The sequence below is a fragment of the Trichosurus vulpecula genome, chromosome 9 (assembly GCF_011100635.1).
Source record: "Trichosurus vulpecula isolate mTriVul1 chromosome 9, mTriVul1.pri, whole genome shotgun sequence".
Classification (NCBI taxonomy): domain Eukaryota; kingdom Metazoa; phylum Chordata; class Mammalia; order Diprotodontia; family Phalangeridae; genus Trichosurus; species Trichosurus vulpecula.
The window spans coordinates 206,329,176-206,346,101 of NC_050581.1; the positions used below are offsets into that span (position 1 = coordinate 206,329,176).

General features: G+C 39.0%; 1 pseudogene; it reads left to right on the forward strand.

The window, feature by feature from the left end:
* The first annotated feature begins 403 nt into the window (after positions 1-403).
* Positions 404-996, forward strand: LOC118831647 (annotated as a pseudogene).
* Positions 997-16,926: the final 15,930 nt, after the last annotated feature.

A 16,926-nucleotide genomic window follows, 5' to 3' on the forward strand; every position in this document is an offset into this window, starting at 1 on the left:
AAAGACCCAACTAAAAAGTTCATTGAAACAATTAATACTTTTAGCAAAGTAGTAGGATATAAAGTAAATCTGTATAAATCATCAGCATTCTTATATATCACAAACAAAACTCTGTAAAAAGAGATAGTAAAAGATACCCCATTGAAAATAACTCTAAACAATATAAAATACCTTGGAATACACCTCACAAAACAAACCCAGAAATTATATAAACAACATTATTTTTAAATAAATATTTTTCCATCAATGTGGACTGATGACATAGAATGTGGGGCTGGAAGTGTCACTCCCCAGGTGGGGCCTGTTCATGGCAGGTTCCTGGGTCTCTGGCACATTTACCGGGTGTGGGGCTGAGTCTGACTGAAGTTGAAGCGGGGGAGCTCGGGGTGTTTGCTGGTGTAAAATGACCAAGTACAAACTGGTGGTGGTCAGAGCTGATGGTGTAGGGAAAAGCGCCTTGACCATCCAGCTCAGCCAGAACCACTTTGTAGATGAGTATGGTTCCACGCTAGAGGACTCATATCAAAAGCAAGTGGTTATTGCTGGTGAAACCTGTTTATTGGACATACTCGACCCAGCTGGACAGGATGAGTACAGTGCCATGAGAGACTAGTATATGAGGACAGGCGAGAGCTTTCTCTGTGTCTTTGCCATCAGCAAGAGCAAATCATTTGCAGATACTAACCTTTACAGAGAACAAATTAAACAAGTGAAAGACTCAGGTGATATACCTGTGGTGCTGGTGGGAAATAAGTGTGATTTGCCAACATGGACAGTTGACACAAAACAGGCTCATGAACTAGCCAAGAGCTATGGAATTCCCTTTGTTAAGACCTCAGCCAAGACCAGACAGGGTGCTGAAGATGCTTTTCACACACGGGTAAGAGAAATACGATGGTAGAGCATGAGAAAACTCAACACTAGCAGCAACAGGACTCAAGGTTGTCCAGGTCTTTCATGTGCAGTCATGTAACCAAATGGAGTTTGGAGTTTCGTCCTCAGAAAAGAGCCACCTTATGAGCTGCACTGACACCCTGGTCCTGACTTACCTGGAAGAGAAGTATTGAATACTCATCTTCAGTCTCCCTGTGAAGCCCCTTGCCACTTTCCCGTGCCCAGTAGTAGGTCAGGACAGTGTTCTCTTGTCTGTTCTCTACCTGAGAAGTTCTCCAAACAATTACCTCCTCACTTGGTTGTCTGACCAGAGAAATGCACCTCTCTTTACCAGTATCTCTTCTCTCTGGGCTTTTTCTCTGTTGCTTTGTTGTTATTGTTTTCCTCTCTAGGTTTGTCATTTGAAAAGAAATTCATGCTCTTAAAGAGAGAACCAAATCATTGAAATACTGTGGAAAAGAGCATTTTGAGCTCCAAAGTACCAACTGCTGGTGATTTTTCTTTTTTAATGTTGAACTTGGACCTATGTTGATATTTGGAGCAATGTTAAGAAAAACTTTTGTGGAAGTCTCTGCCTGGTTTTGTTGATAATGTTGTCTGGTTACATATGCTAATGTGGCATCTGCTCTTCCTATCACAGATATGAAAGCATACCCCACTTTCAGCTATAGTACCTCTTGTTAATATTGACTTTTGTATCTGATCTGGTTCTTCTCTACTTCTATGTAATTAGAAACACCTTTCTTAATGAAGTGCCTTTTTCTTAGAAGTGATTTGTAGAGTTCATATAAGTCATTGCAGGTTGTAATGAAGCCCGTCTGCTCTCATTTCTTATAGCACAATAGTATTCTATTACGTTCATATACCACAATTTGTTTAGCCATTCCCCAATTGATAGGCATCCCCTTGATTTCCAATTCTTTGCCACAACGAAAAGGGCTGATATAAATATTTTTGGATATACGGGACCCTTTCCCACCTGTATGATCTCTTTGGGATACACCCCTAGAAGTGGTATTGCTGGGTCAAAGGGTATGCACATTTTTATAGCCCTTTGGGCATGGTTCCAAATTGCTCTCCAGAATGACTGGATCAGTTCACAACTCCACCAACAATGTAGCAATGTTCCAATTTTCCCACATCTTCTCTAGCATTCATAATTTTCCTGTTTTGTCATGTTAGCCAATCTGACAGGAGAGAGTTGTTTTGATTTGCATTTCTCTAATCAATAGTGATTTAGAGCATTTTTTCATATGCCTATAAATATCTTTAATTTCTTCCTCTGAAAACTGCCTATTTATATCCTTTGACCATTTATCAATTGGGGAATGACTTGTATTTCTATAAATTTGGTTCAGTTCCCTGTATATTTTAGATGTGAGGCCTTTATCAGAGATGAACTTATGCTGAGTGAGGGGATCAGAACCAGGCAATCATTATACATGGTTACAGACACACAGTATCTGTAAGGACTAACCTTGATAGACTTGGCTCCTCTCGTCAATGCAAGGTTAAAAGACAGCTCCAAAAGACTCATGATGGAAAAAGCTCTGCACATCCAGAGAAAGAATTATGGAGTCTGAATGCAGATTGAGAGCAGATTGCTCTCTTTTTTTCCTTCTTTTTTGGTTTCATTTCTTCTTTCTCATGATTCATTCCATTGGTTATAATTCTTCTTTACAACTGGACTATTATGTAAATAAGTTCAATGTGAAGGTAAATGTAGAACCCACATTGGATTACATGCTGTCTTGAGGAGGGAGTGGGGAGGAGAGGGAGGGAGAGAAAATTTGGAATCCTGGTTTTTACCTGTGGAACTGAATGTTGTAAACTAAAAATAAAAATAATTTCTTACAAAAAGAAATGATTTGCCGAATTTTCCTGTTTTATTCAGTGAAGAAACAACTAAAAGGGGATGGCCTCTCACAAACCATTTTACATTAAGATGAATATCGGAGGATGTCTATGGCCAGTCCACTTGTGTAGGATGGGGAGGCAGGCATGTATGACATCTGCTATTTTCATCTCAGATATGTTGTGTCTGGTTTCCCAGTGACCTGTTTATGGAATCTACAGGGAGAAATCTGAAATGAGAAATGCTTAAGAATCATTTCACTTATTTTTTACTCAGTCTCCACTTTTTTGCCTCCTCCTTCCCCAAAATGATTGCCTACAAAGTGTACGTGTGATTTATAGTTGGTGTTTCCTTCAGCTTTTATTCTTATACAGAAGAAAAGAAGTTAATACTTAAGAAGCAGCCAGCCATCACATGCAAATTTGGAGCATGCATTTAAAGTTGTATAGGCCTTATAATAATTTAGCTGAGATTTTCTTCAATAGGTGCAACTAATGATCTTCAAGTGTTAGATGCAATATATTAACAGAATGACTGATAAGCAACTAAACTTTATTTTTGCCAACTTCACTACATTCATCAGGCTTTTATTGACTATTATACATATTATTGGAGGGACAGGATGTGTTTTACCATCCTGATCTAGCTAGTTAATAGTTCACTTGGCTAGAGTATGGTACTAATGAGCCCAGGGTCACAGGTTTGATAGTAATGCTAGCCATTTATTACCATGCAAAGAGAAACTCTGCCAGGGCCACAAATGACCACTCCTAACTCCAGCCAATTTTATCATCTGTGTATATGCTACTTGGAGATTACACAGGCCTGCGTCCCCTTTGGAGGACAGTATAGAAGCTATTGTTACTGTTTGAATTGCTTAAGGTTAGGTTGAGGTATAGCATATCAGTCCACCATTGATTAAACACCTGCTGTGTGCCTTTGGGTCTGCTGAGTAAGAAAGGCCATACATGGCCTTTCTCTTAAAACTGTGTGAGACAAACTGAACATTCTGTGGGCCGTGGGGAGCATATAGTTACAAGTTTCACAGTCTCATACACCTGGTATGTATCTTTCACTCTGCAAGCTTTGTCTTCAGTATGTCCTAAGAACAGCTGGTCTGAACTAGGCCAAAATCCAGATTTAGAAATGGTTTCCTATTAGATCCTTGTTAAATGTAGGTGTGATATCTGGCTCGATGAGGTGATAAACCTAATGGTTGTGAGCAAGTTAAGCCATCTAAGGCAGTTGGACTTAAAATATGGATTATGGATGTTTATGTATGCTGAGAAATCCCCTGTTACATTGAATTCTGAGAGCTCAGCTTCCCCCAAGTTAAATCCTTAGTCAGCTGTCATAAATTTTGTATTCCTTTGCAGCTGGTCTTTGCTGCTAAAGGTCGTGAGTTCAAGAGTATGAAGATAGAATATCCTGTTTGGCTGATGCTGCAGTGTTTACTCCATAAATGTTTATATGAAGTGCTCTTTATATTCAAACAGCTTAGTATAGAATCTTGGTAATAAAGTACTATAGTCATCACAGTACAGGGTTTGTGAAAGGTAGAACTGAGAACAAGAATTTATACCTCCTTGTTCATAGATCCCAAGTGCAGTCCAAAAACTATGAATTCTTTCATCTTTACCTTGATGAGATGTGATTAAAAAAAATTCAACATATTCATGGGAAAATTTCAAGTTCTTTCTCCCCATCCTGAATTTCAGTAAGAGTAATCTAATTTTATTTTAACTTTCAGAGGTTAATTTTCCCCTGAGCCTTCCATAATCCTTAAACCCAGATGAAACATGTCCACCTCCTCGGACACAAGAAACAAGTAAAAAAAAATTAGGTAGTTTAACATAATAATATGAACTAAAGTATCACAAGAAGAAAGAGACATTCACTGGAGTGAATACTAAGTTTTGGTAGTTGTATTTGGATCTGACAAGATTTTAATTTATCTTTTATCTTTACCACTAAATTACATGCAGTTATGTGACCTTAGGTAAGTCACTAAAGGTCTGGGCCTCGGCAAGGAGAGAATCAGGCTCTAGAGATCTTTCCAGTTCCAACAATCTGTGATTCTACCAGTACATGGCTAATGTTTTTCATATCATTTTGTTTTCCAGAGAAACCATTTGGTTCAAAGTGGTGTTTTCCATGTCAGAGTATCTGTCACATAGATTTCCAAATAACTGGTGACAGAATTCAAGTGACGTAGGAACAGGAATTTCAGGTCATCCCTGTGATTGTTCTTTGCAAAACTCCTAGATAGAGGTTGGCTCATTTAGAGTTATATAACATATATTTTTGTGCCACCAAATGCAGGAAAATGAATTAATTATGCAAATCTGCTGTTTAAACTGGAGCTAATTGGCCTCCTTGATCCTACACAGAAGGACTAATGTTTTAAGTTGACGGTTTTGCTGTAAATTAATCCATCCAAAAAAGACTTTTTGTTCATTTGAAAGTAAGTTGGTTATTGTTCTTATTAAATGATTTTACGAAACTGAAAATTCTTTGGTAAAATATTTTTCTACAAATAAAATCGGATTTAAATAATTGGAGAAATATTAATTGTTTGTGGGTAAACAGGGCCAATACAATGAAAATGACAATTTTACTCAAATTTATATATTCAGTGCCATCCCAATTAAATTTTTGAAAAATTGTTTTACTGAATTAGAAAAAATAATAGCAAAATTCATTTGGAAAAACAAAAGGTCAAGAGTATCAAAGGAAAAATAGAAAACGTAAAAGAAGGGGCTTTAGCAGTACCAGATCTTAAACTATATTATAAAGTAGTAATTATCTGAACTATTTGGTACTGGCTAAGAAATAGAAAGGTAGATCAATAGAATATAGCAGACATATAATTTATGTCAGCAGAGCCAAGATGGCGGCTGGAAAGCAGGGACTAGTGTGAGCTCCCCACCGAGTCCCTCCAAAAACTACAAAAAATGGCTCTGAACTAATTCTAGAACTGCAGAACCCACACAACAGCAGAGGGAAGCAGGGCTCCAGCCCAGGACAGACTGGATGGTCTCTGGGTGAGATCTATCCCACACAGAGCTGGGAGCAGAGCGGAGCAGAGCCCAGCATGAGTGGGGCGGACCAACCAGACCAGGCGCCAGGCGGAGTGTGCGCTAGCACCCTGAATCACTGAGCTGCGGCAGTTACCAGACTTCTCAACCCAAAACACCACAGACAACAGAGAAGGTCAGTGGGAAAAGCTGCGGGAGTGCAAGGAGTTCGTGGTTCGGCCACCGCCCCCAGGGCAGCGGAGGTGGGCCAGCTACAGAACTACAGCTGCAGTTGCTTCTGGCCCCAGGCCCACCTGGTGGGAGGAATTAAGTGGCAGATCAGAGCAGGAGTGAAGAGCCTGCTGAAGATCTAAGTCCAGTCCGGGTTGGGGGTTCTTCGGGAAGGAAGAGTGCTGGTGTGGCAAAGCTGGCACATCCCCCTAAGCTTGGAACATAGTTCTCTTAACTCTACAAGCTGTCATACCCCACTGAAAAACTCAAGGGTCAAGTTAGTTGGTTGGGAATATGGTCAGGCAGCGAAAACGCGCCCAGATTCAGTCTCAGACTTTGGATTCTTTCTTTGCTGACAAAGAAGACCAAAACATACAGCCTAAAGAAGACAACAAAGTCATAGAGCCTACAACAAAAGCCCTCAAGAAAAACATGAACTGGCCCCAGGCCATAGAAGAACTCAAAAAGGATTTGGAAAAGCAAGTTAGAGAAGTAGAGGAAAAATTGGGAAGAGAAATGAGAAGGATGCGAGAAAACCATGAAAAACAAGTCAATGACTTGCTAAAGGAGACCTAAAAAATTACTGAAAAATACACTGAAGAAAACAACACCTTAAAAAACAGACTAACTCAAATGGCAAAAGAGCTCCAAAAAGCCAATGAGGAGAAGAATGCCTTGAAAGGCAGAATTAACCAAATGGAAAAGGAGGTCCAAGAGACCACTGAAGAAAATACTACTTTAAAAATTAGATTGGAGCAAGTGGAAGCTAGTGACTTGATGAGAAATCAGGATATTATAAAACAGAACCAAAGGAATGAAAAAATGGAAGACAATGTGAAATATCTCCTTGGAAAAACCACTGACCTGGAAAATAGATCCAGGAGAGATAATTTAAAAATTATTGGACTACCTGAAAGCCATGATCAAAAAAAGAGCCTACATACTATCTTTCAAGAAATTATCAAGGAGAACTGCCCTGATATTCTAGAGTCACAGGGCAAAATAGAAATTGAAAGAATCCATCAATCGCCTCCTCAAATAGATTCTTAATATGGTTTTAGGAATGATTTTGAACAAATAAGATATTTTGACTTTTGTAAATACCCACATTAACTATAAAGGACATATCAAGACATCTGCTATCTGCATCCAGAGAAAGAACTGATAAAGAGAAGCATGTATGGAATAATTTCTCATATATACATATATGTGTGTGTGTGTGTAATATATATATATATATATATATTACACACACACACACACACACACACATATGTACACACATACATACATACACACACACCTATTTGGGTCTAACAGTAGCCACCTCTAGGTTAGGGTGAAGGGACGGAAGAAAAAAAGAAATTTACACGATAATTTTATTGTATATTTGAAAGGAATAACAAGTTGTTCATAATAGATTTGCAGTTTCATGTGCAATCATCTCTTTATTGCACCATGTTATGAAATGTTTGTTTTATTTCATAGATTAAAAATAAAAATAAGTATAACTTACCAAATAAGGAAATAAGAGGGAAAGGGATAAAAGAAAGAGGGGGATGATAAAAGGGAGGACAGATTAATGGAGGCATGATTAGAATCAAACTAGGCTTTTGAGGAGGGACAGGATAAAGGAGAGAGAAGAAGAAACAGAAGAAAAGACAGAGAGAATTACACAGCAATTATAACTGTGAAGGTGAATGGAATGAACTCACCCAAAGAACAAAAGCAGATAACAGAATGGATATGTTTTTCACTATCTCACATGCATAATTGACATCATTTTACTTACCTTCTCAATGAGTGCAGGAAGTGATGGGAGGGAAGGAGATAATTTGGAATTCAAAACTGATAAAAGAAAAGAATAGTTGAAATACGAAAAATAATAAATTGAAATGTAAGAGAAATAATTAATTTAGGTCATCTGAGGCATGGAGAGGAATGGAGTGAGAGGAGGTTAGGATCAGATAAAGAAATTTCAAATCTTTTGACCATGGATTCAGAAAACTAGATGATGAGAAAAACAAGGGTGTCATTATCTCTGTGTGTGGTTGAGATGGAGTAGAGAAATGGGTCTTAAGGAGTTTAAGGACTGCTGAAACCAAAGGGATTAGTGGGATCACCCAAGGATAGATTGGAACACCCTCATTGCTCATATTGCTCATAAGGCAAAAGAGAATGTAGATAATCACAAACTTGCAGGGAAGGAAGAAAACCTAACAGGCTCCACAGTCCAGTTCATAACAAACAAGATGCCCATCTACAACATACCAGGTCAATGATCATCCAGCCTGGAAGACGGGGCACACAACCTTCTAACAGCCTATTCTTGTTCCGGATGCTTTCTAACTGTTAGGAGGTAATTATGGTTTACTTGCTTGTTTTACTGTTTGTGTCAGGTCTGCTTTGGGCCATTTGCATTCTCATCAAACCATTGCTCCTAATTCTGCTTCCTGGAGACAAGTTCATGAAATAAGTCCCCTTTTCCATGGAAGCTCTTCAAACAAGTGCTTCTGTTTTCTCTGCCAAGGAGAATACCAATTGTGCAGGTGATGGCGGAATAAACAACCAACGGAAGATTTTGGGCCCAGGATGAGTAAAGAGAGAGTAAGAGAGCATTGAGTCGATCTGATGAATCTGAGTTGCCTGGCCCAGATGGATAACCCCCTTGCATTCTGAGAGAACTGGCTGATGGGACTGCTGGACCCCTGTCAATGGCTCTCTTTCTTATTGATCATAAAGCTATCCCCAGAAGTGAAAAGTCTTTTCCTCCTTTGATCTCCTTTTACTCCCAAGAGACATTAAAAACCCAGTAAAGCCTTTTAGTTGTCCTCAGCTTCTCTTGCCAGCCTCAGTTCATCCTGAGCTTTAGCATTCCACATACTAGTTTTGCAGAATTATGCCATACTCTTGCATTCCTCCTCGATTATCTGGCCTTGAGTCAGTCTTCCACACATTTTTTTAAATCTCAGTGTGTTGGTGAATTCACATTAGTCTCTTCAGACTGAGGACATTTTTTCCTTCTGATTGGGATTTTGTGGCTTCAGAATGTCATTTTTTAGCATCTCTCACCTATTGTGGGCTGACGTCCCCTGTAGCATTTTATTCCATGAAATGCCTATATTTTTTCTGAATCCTTTGAAATATGCTTTCTCAAAACCTAGGGTATATAACAAACTGTGTTAAAATTTCATTTCCTCTATTATAAACTCTTTGAGAAGCTGGTCCTTTACCTTCAGGGTTCCCATCATTTCCATTCTAGCAACTAGCTCCTCCTGGTCAGTGAAAATCAGATCTACGCTAGAATTTCCCCATTGTTGGTTCCTCCATGGTCATTGGAAAGGTGCCAAGTAAAATCACAATGGCAGCAAACTTCAATGAAAAGGAAAACACACACAAATGTATCTATATACATATACACACACACATATCTGTATACATATATATATATATGTATACATATATATATATATATATATATATATCATATATCTATCTATATACAGATATCTATATCTATATCTATTTATCGCTCTATCTATTCTGGCTGCTTTTATAAGGGTTTAGGGCCTGAGGGAGATAGGGGAAATCTCTTGGGGATATTGACAACCTTCAAAAATGTCCATAGGCATTCAAGGGTTGAAGAAGCCTCACCAAAGTATTGAAACTTCCTCAAGCTCCAGAACACTAGCCAGCTCCTCCTGCTATAGGGAAATGGTCCCTTCCTATTCCTCAAAACTTCTATCGCTCTCCAGTACCACACACTGCCTCTGAATACCCACAGCAATGCTGCCACCTCACTGAGCCTGAGAAGGTCTGGCAACCCTTCATACCCTCCAATAACCACTGTCCATGGTACTGACTATAGGTGCTCCACCCTCTTTCTTATAATGTGAGTTAAGTAAAGTCTTGATCTGGTTAACTGTACTTGAAGGGGCAGGGTGTGTGTGTGTGTGTGTGTGTGTGTGTGTGTGTGTGTGGTGTAAATGTTGATTAGCATACATATATCCCATAATACAATCAGAGTCTTGGGAAATCCCTAATAGATGGGTGTCCCATAGCCCACCACTTGTGGGCAGTAACTACACAGGGCTTCCTGCCCAGAGGAGACATGATAGCTAATGATGGGGAAGAATAAGTCCTTAAAAGGAATGTTGTTTACTTCTCAACATATGTTTCAATAAAAACCCTCCTCCATTTTATAAGTAATAATCATTTATCTCTTTCTGGTCATTATTCCATCCAAATTTAGCCTTGCTGAGGAGTTTGTTGGTGAGAAAAGAAAATGTGTCAAGTGTAAAGCATGTGGTCTCACCCATTGTGACAGCTTCTTTTTAAATAAATGCACTAGAAAGTAATAATTTACACCTTCTTGTTGGTTTTCAATTTGGCAGATTGTGAAAAGAAGAAAAACAAGAGTTGATAAGAAAGAATATGTATGTGCATGTGTGTGTGTGTATATATATATGTGTGTGTGTGTGTGTGTGTGTGTGTGTGTGTGTGATCTATACATATACACATATATGTATATACACACAAGAATTACCTAACTCAGCAGTATTTGATTCTAGCAGATGTAATTAGGTCATAAAATATGGGATTCATTGCAAAGCCATAGCCTCATCCCTGAAATAAAATAGGACACTTTCATCAGAGGGAATTTAATCAAGACCTCTCTTCAGTGCCTGGCTTGATGGGAGAAATTAACTCCTCATAAAAAGTTTTTAATAAACAGACAGATGCTGCAGTACTTATGCTTTCCATATCCCCCCTCCCCTCCACCAAGCACATTACCACAAACTTTATTCTCAAAATAATAGAAAGGGTTATATTGCAATATTTCAGCAAGTTTATGGAGCCACAGCATGACTGCAATGTTTCTTAATTAGGGGGCAAGAAGAAGCATGAGCAAAGCAGCTGTTTCAGCAAAGCCCTTTACAAATGGGCATGGCTCTGCTCCTGGGTTTCTCCCTAGGATGCCTGCAGTCCAGAATAATCAGATTCCATGATTGATGGGCAATATCAGTCTGTGGTTTATTCGACTTGTAGCTTTAATGGAAACATTGACCAGGGTGCACAATAAGCCTAAGCAGAAAAAGGCCTGGGCAGTGGGCAGATTTGGTGGTTATTCTAGTAGCAGGATGAGGCGAGTTCTCTAGTTCTTATTCAAGCCCAGCATGCATTGACCCAACCTAATTTGCCTGGCTGGCTTGTCCATACTCATCAACCTTACCTGTAATTGCCAAATCTTGACTTTGCTTTGAACTCTGCAAACTGGATGTTTTCATTTCAGAAATAATATTCACCTTTCCCTTCAATCACAATTGGAGTTTCTCATGTGCCCTGGGCACAACAGAGCCCTAGCTTGAGTCTCAACCACAAGCTGCAAAGGAAGCTTAAGGGATTGTGTTGCAATGGATCATTAAAAATATAAGCGATACAGTGAATTGTACAGAATTCAAGCTCTTATGACTAGACTAGGAAAACTCAGTATCATTGAAGCCCTTCCAAAATTGAATACCAGTTTACCTACTTAATTTTTTCTCCCATCACTGATCTCTAAAGTGCCTTCAAGGTGTGACATTGTATGATGTTTTAGGTATTCAGGTGACACAGTAAATAAAGTACCAGGCCTGGAGTCAGGAAAACCTGAATTTAAATCTGGCCTCAAACACATACTACCTGCATGACCTGGGCAAGTCACTTAACCTCTGTCTGACTCGATTTCCTCATCTGTAAAATGGGGGTGATAATAGCATCTACCTCCCAGGCTTGTTGTGAGGAATAAATGTGAAAAGGTAAAGTGCTTAGCACTGGGACTGGTGCATAGCAAATGCTACATAACTGTTGGCTATTACTGTGATTGCTCTCTCTGAAAGTCCATTTCCTTTAGGCCAGACTGCATGTTTTACATTCCCCTAATACTCATCCTTTCTCCAAGCCCTTTCTCCCACCTGGAAGTCTCCTTCTCTACCATTCACTTGTCAATGTGTCTAAGCTAATCCTACGTGCCACCTCAGGCTTCCCCGAGAGCATGAGCTCACACGGATTTCCTGCTCTGTACAGGGAGACATTTCAGCACATACCTTCATTGAGTAATGGATTTCTTTGTCTTTAGTGTCATCAGTGGAGTCCTACAAAAGAAGACAAACTTCTTGTCTGGAATGTCACTAGGAGTGCCACTTATCTACCCCTCAGAGAAGTGAGGTGAGATTGTAGAAGGAGTATTACACCTGGGATGATGAGGAAGATCCTGCATCTGGTCAATGTTAGCTATATAACCAAGGGTAAGGTACTTAACTTTTCTGTGAATCAGTTTCCTTATGTTCCAAGTGGGGAACATAAATATCTTTCTTGCCTAATTCATAGGTTTTGTTTTGAGAATCAGAAGATAATATATGTAAAATCATTTGTAAATACTAAGGTACCATGTAAATCCGAGTTGTTATTATCTCATTTTATAGGTTTAATGTAGAAATAGTCCTGGGACAAATTATTACTCTATTATTTTAGATTTAATGTTCAACAGACTACTATACAAGTGGTTAAAATAAGTATACTTTATAGTTAGCTAAAGGCATCACAATACAGAACAATCATCTGGAGCCTCACTTGAAAGCATCATCTGTACTACTCCAGTAACAGAGAGAATCGTTGGAATGATCATCAATCTGGAATACTATTGTGATATAAGAAATAATGAGCAAGAAGTTCTCATAAGAAACCAAAAAGACTTACACGAATTGGTGCAAAGTGAAATGAGCAGAACCAGGAAAATGTTGTATATGGAAATAGCAACATTGTATGATGACCAACTGTAAATGACAGCTATTCACAACAATGATCTAGGGGGCAGAGCCAAGATGGCAGCTGGAAAGCAAGGACTTGCATGAGCTCCCCCCCAGGTCCCTCCAAAAACCTACAAAAAATGGCTCTGAGCAAATTCTAGACCTGCAGAACCCACAAAATAGCAGACAGAAGCAGGGCTCCAGCCAAGGACAGCCTGGATGATCACTGGGTGAGGTCTATCGTGCACGGAGCTGGGAGCGGAGCAGAGCAGAGTGGAGCAGAGCCCAGCATGGGCGGCAGCAGGACCAACCAGCCTGGGAGCCAGGCGCAACAAGCCCTAACGCCCTGAATCGGTAAGCCGTGGCAGTTACCAGACTTCTCAACCCAAAAACACCAAAGACAACAGAGAAGGTTAGTGGGAAAAGCTGCAGGGAGTGAAAGGAGTTTGCGGTTCAGCCACTGCCCTGGGGGGAAGCAGAGGTGGTGCAGCTACAGAACAACAGCTTCAGTTGCTTCTGGCCCCAGGCCCACCTGGTGGGAGGAATTAAGTGGTGGATCAGAGCAGGAGTGCAGAACCTGCTTAAGATTTGAGTCCAATCTGGGTTGGCAGTTCTTGGGGAAGGAGGAGTGCTGCTGTGGCAGAGCTGGCTGTATAGAAATAGCTCTGAAAACAACAGTGCATCCCCTCAAGCTTGGAACAAAGTACTCCTTATTCTACAAACCGTCATACCCCAACGAAAAAATTAGGGTCAAATAAATTAGCTGGGAACATGGCCAGGCAGCCAAAATGGACTCACTTTCACCCTCAGACCTTGGAATTTTTCTTTAGTGACAAGGAAGACCAAAACATACAGACAGAAGAAGTCAACAAAGTCAAAGAGCCTACAGCAAAAGCCTCCAAGAAACACATGAACTGGTCTCAGGACATGGAAGAGCTCAAAAAGGATTTGGAAAAGCAAGAAAGAGAAATAGAGGAAAAATTGGGAAGAAAAATGAGAAGGATGTGAGAAAACCATGAAAAACAAGTCAATGACTTACTAAAGGAGACCAAAAAAATACTGAAGAAAACAACACCTTAAAAATAGACTAACTCAAATGGAAAAAGAGCTCCAAAAAGCCAATGAGGAGAAGAATGCCTTGAAAGGCAGAATTAGCTAAATGGAAAAGGAGGTCCAAAAGACCACTGAAGAAAATACTACCTTAAAAATTAGATTGGAGCATGTGGAAGTTAGTGACTTGATGAGAAATCAAGATATTATAAAACAGAACCAAAGGAATGAAAAAATGGAAGACAATGTGAAATATCTCCTTGGAAAAACCACTGACCTGGAAAATAGATCCAGGAGAGATAATTTAAAAATTATTGGACTACCTGAAAGCCATGATCAAAAAAAGAGCCTAGATATCATCTTTCAGGAAATTATCATGGAGATCTGCCCTGATATTCTAGAGCCAGAGGGTAAAATAGAAATTGAAAGAATCCATCGATTGCCTCCTCAAATAGATCCCAAAAAGAAAACTCCTAGGAATATTGTCGCCAAATTCCCGAGTTCCCAGATCAAGGAGAAAATACTGGAAGCAGCCAGAAAGAAAACAATTTGAGTATTGTGGAAACACAGTCAGAATAACACAAGATCTAGCAACTTCTACCTTATGGGATTGAAGGGCTTGGAATACAATATTCCAGAGGTCAATGGAGCTAGGATTAAAATCAAGAATCACCTACCCAGCAAAACTGAGTATCGTGCTCCAAGGCAAAATATGAATTTTCAATAAAATAGAGGACTTTCAAGCTTTTTCAGTGAAAAGTCCAGAGCTGAATAGAAAATTTGACTTTCAAACACAAGAATCAAGAGAAGCATGAAAAGGTAAACAAGAAAAAGAAATCACAAGGGACTTACTAAAGTTAAACTGTTTTGTTTACATTCCTACATGGAAAGATGATGTGTATGATTCATGAGACCTTAATATTAGGGTAGCTGAAGGGAATATGCATATATATATATATATATATATATATATATATATGTGTGTGTGTGTGTGTGCATGTCTGTGTGTGTCTGTGTGTGTGTATGTGTGTATATATATATATATGTTTGTGATTGTGTATGTATGTATGTGTATATATATGTATATATGTGTGTATATATATATATGTATATATATATGTATGTGTATATATATGTATATATGTGTGTATATATATATATATATGTATATATATATATATATATGTATATATATATATATATATAGAGAGAGAGAGAGAGAGAGAGAGAGAGAGAGAGAGAGAGAGAGAGAGAGAGGGCACAGGGTGAGTTGAATATGAAGGGATGATATCTAAAAAAAATCAAATTAAGGGATGAGAGAGGAATATATTGAGAGAGGGAGAAAGGGAGAGATAGAATGGGGTAAATAATCTTGCATAAAAGTGGCAAGAAAAAGCAGGAAGAGTCAGATGAGGGGGAATGAGTGAATCTTGCTGTCACTGGATTTGACCTGAGGAGGGAATACCATACACACTCAATTGGGTATCTCACCCCACAGGAAAGAAGGTGGAAGAAGATAAAAAGGGGGGATTATAGAAGGGAGGGCAGGTAGGAGGAGGAAGTAATAAAAAAACACTTTTTAAAAGGGACGGGTTCAAGGGAGAAAATTCAATAAGGGGAGATAGGTTAGGAAGGAGCAAAATATAGTTAGTCTTTCACAGCATGAGTATCGTGGAAGGGTTTTACATAATGATACACATGTGGCCTATGTTGAATTGCTTGCCTTCTTACGGAGGATTGGTGGGAAGGGAAGAGATGAGAGTATTTGGAACTCAAAGTTTTTAAAAAGAGATGTTCAAAAAAAAAGTTTTTGCATGCAACTAGGAAATAAGATACACAGGCAATGGGGCATAGAAATTTATCTTGCCCTACAAGACAGGAAGGGAAAAGGGGATAGGAGGGGAGTGGGGTGACAGATGGGAGGGTTGACTGGGGAATGGGGCAACCAGAATATATGCCATCTTGGAGTGGGCAGGAGGGTAGAAATGGGGAGAAAATTCGTAATTAAAACTCTTGTATAAATTAATGGTGAAAACTAAATATATTAAATAAATAAAAATAACATATAAAAAAACAATACAATGATCTAAGGACAATTTTGAAGGACTCATAATGAAAATTTCTATCCATCTCCAGAGAAAAACCTGATGGAGTCTGAATGCCAATCAAAGCGCAATTTTACTTACTTTACTTTTCTTGGTGTTTTTGTGTTTTCTTTCACAAAATGACTAACATGGAAATATATTTTGCATAACTACACACATCTAACCTCTATCAAATTGCTTGCCTTCTCAATGAGGGCGATGGGGAGAGGAAAGAGGGACAGAATTTGTAACTCATAATTTTTTTTAAAATTAAAGGTAAAATTACATGTAATTGGGGAAATAAAATATTAACTTAAAAAATTAAAAATAATTAAATTTAAAAATAAAGATTAAATAAATTTTTAAAAAATAAAAATTTAAAAATGTTCAGTCAATCCAAAATAGATCAACTAGCTTTTGTTAAGTGATGCCCATATGCCAAGCATTGTGCTTAGTGCTGAGGATAGAAAGAAAGGCAAAGGACTGTCCAAGTCTCAGGGATCTCAGAGTCTAATGAAGGAGGCTGACAAGTAAATAACTGTGCCTGTGTCTGAAAGGCTACCTGTTGAACGTAGGATTTTAGCTGAGATTGGATGGAAGCCAGGGAATCCAAGAGTTGAAAATGAAGGAGAGTATTCCAGGTATGGGAGACAGGCAATGAAAATGCTAAGAGTTAGGAGATGGAGTGTTCTATTTGAAGAACAGTGAAGCAGTCAGTGTCACTGGATGACAGAGTACATGGAGGAGAATAAGGTGGAGAAATACTAGAGTTGTAGAAAAGGCCCAGTTTATCAGGGGCTTTAAACACTGAGTATAGGAGAGGTGATAAGTAACCACTGCAGTTTATTGAGTGGAGGAGGGGTGATGCAATCAGACTTGTGCTTTAGGAAGATAGATTTGACAGTTGAGTGGAGGATGGACGGGAGCTGGACACACACATCCCAGGTGGACCTCCAGAAATTTAAATATAAATAGTCCAGGAATGAGATGATAAGGGTTAGGGTGTC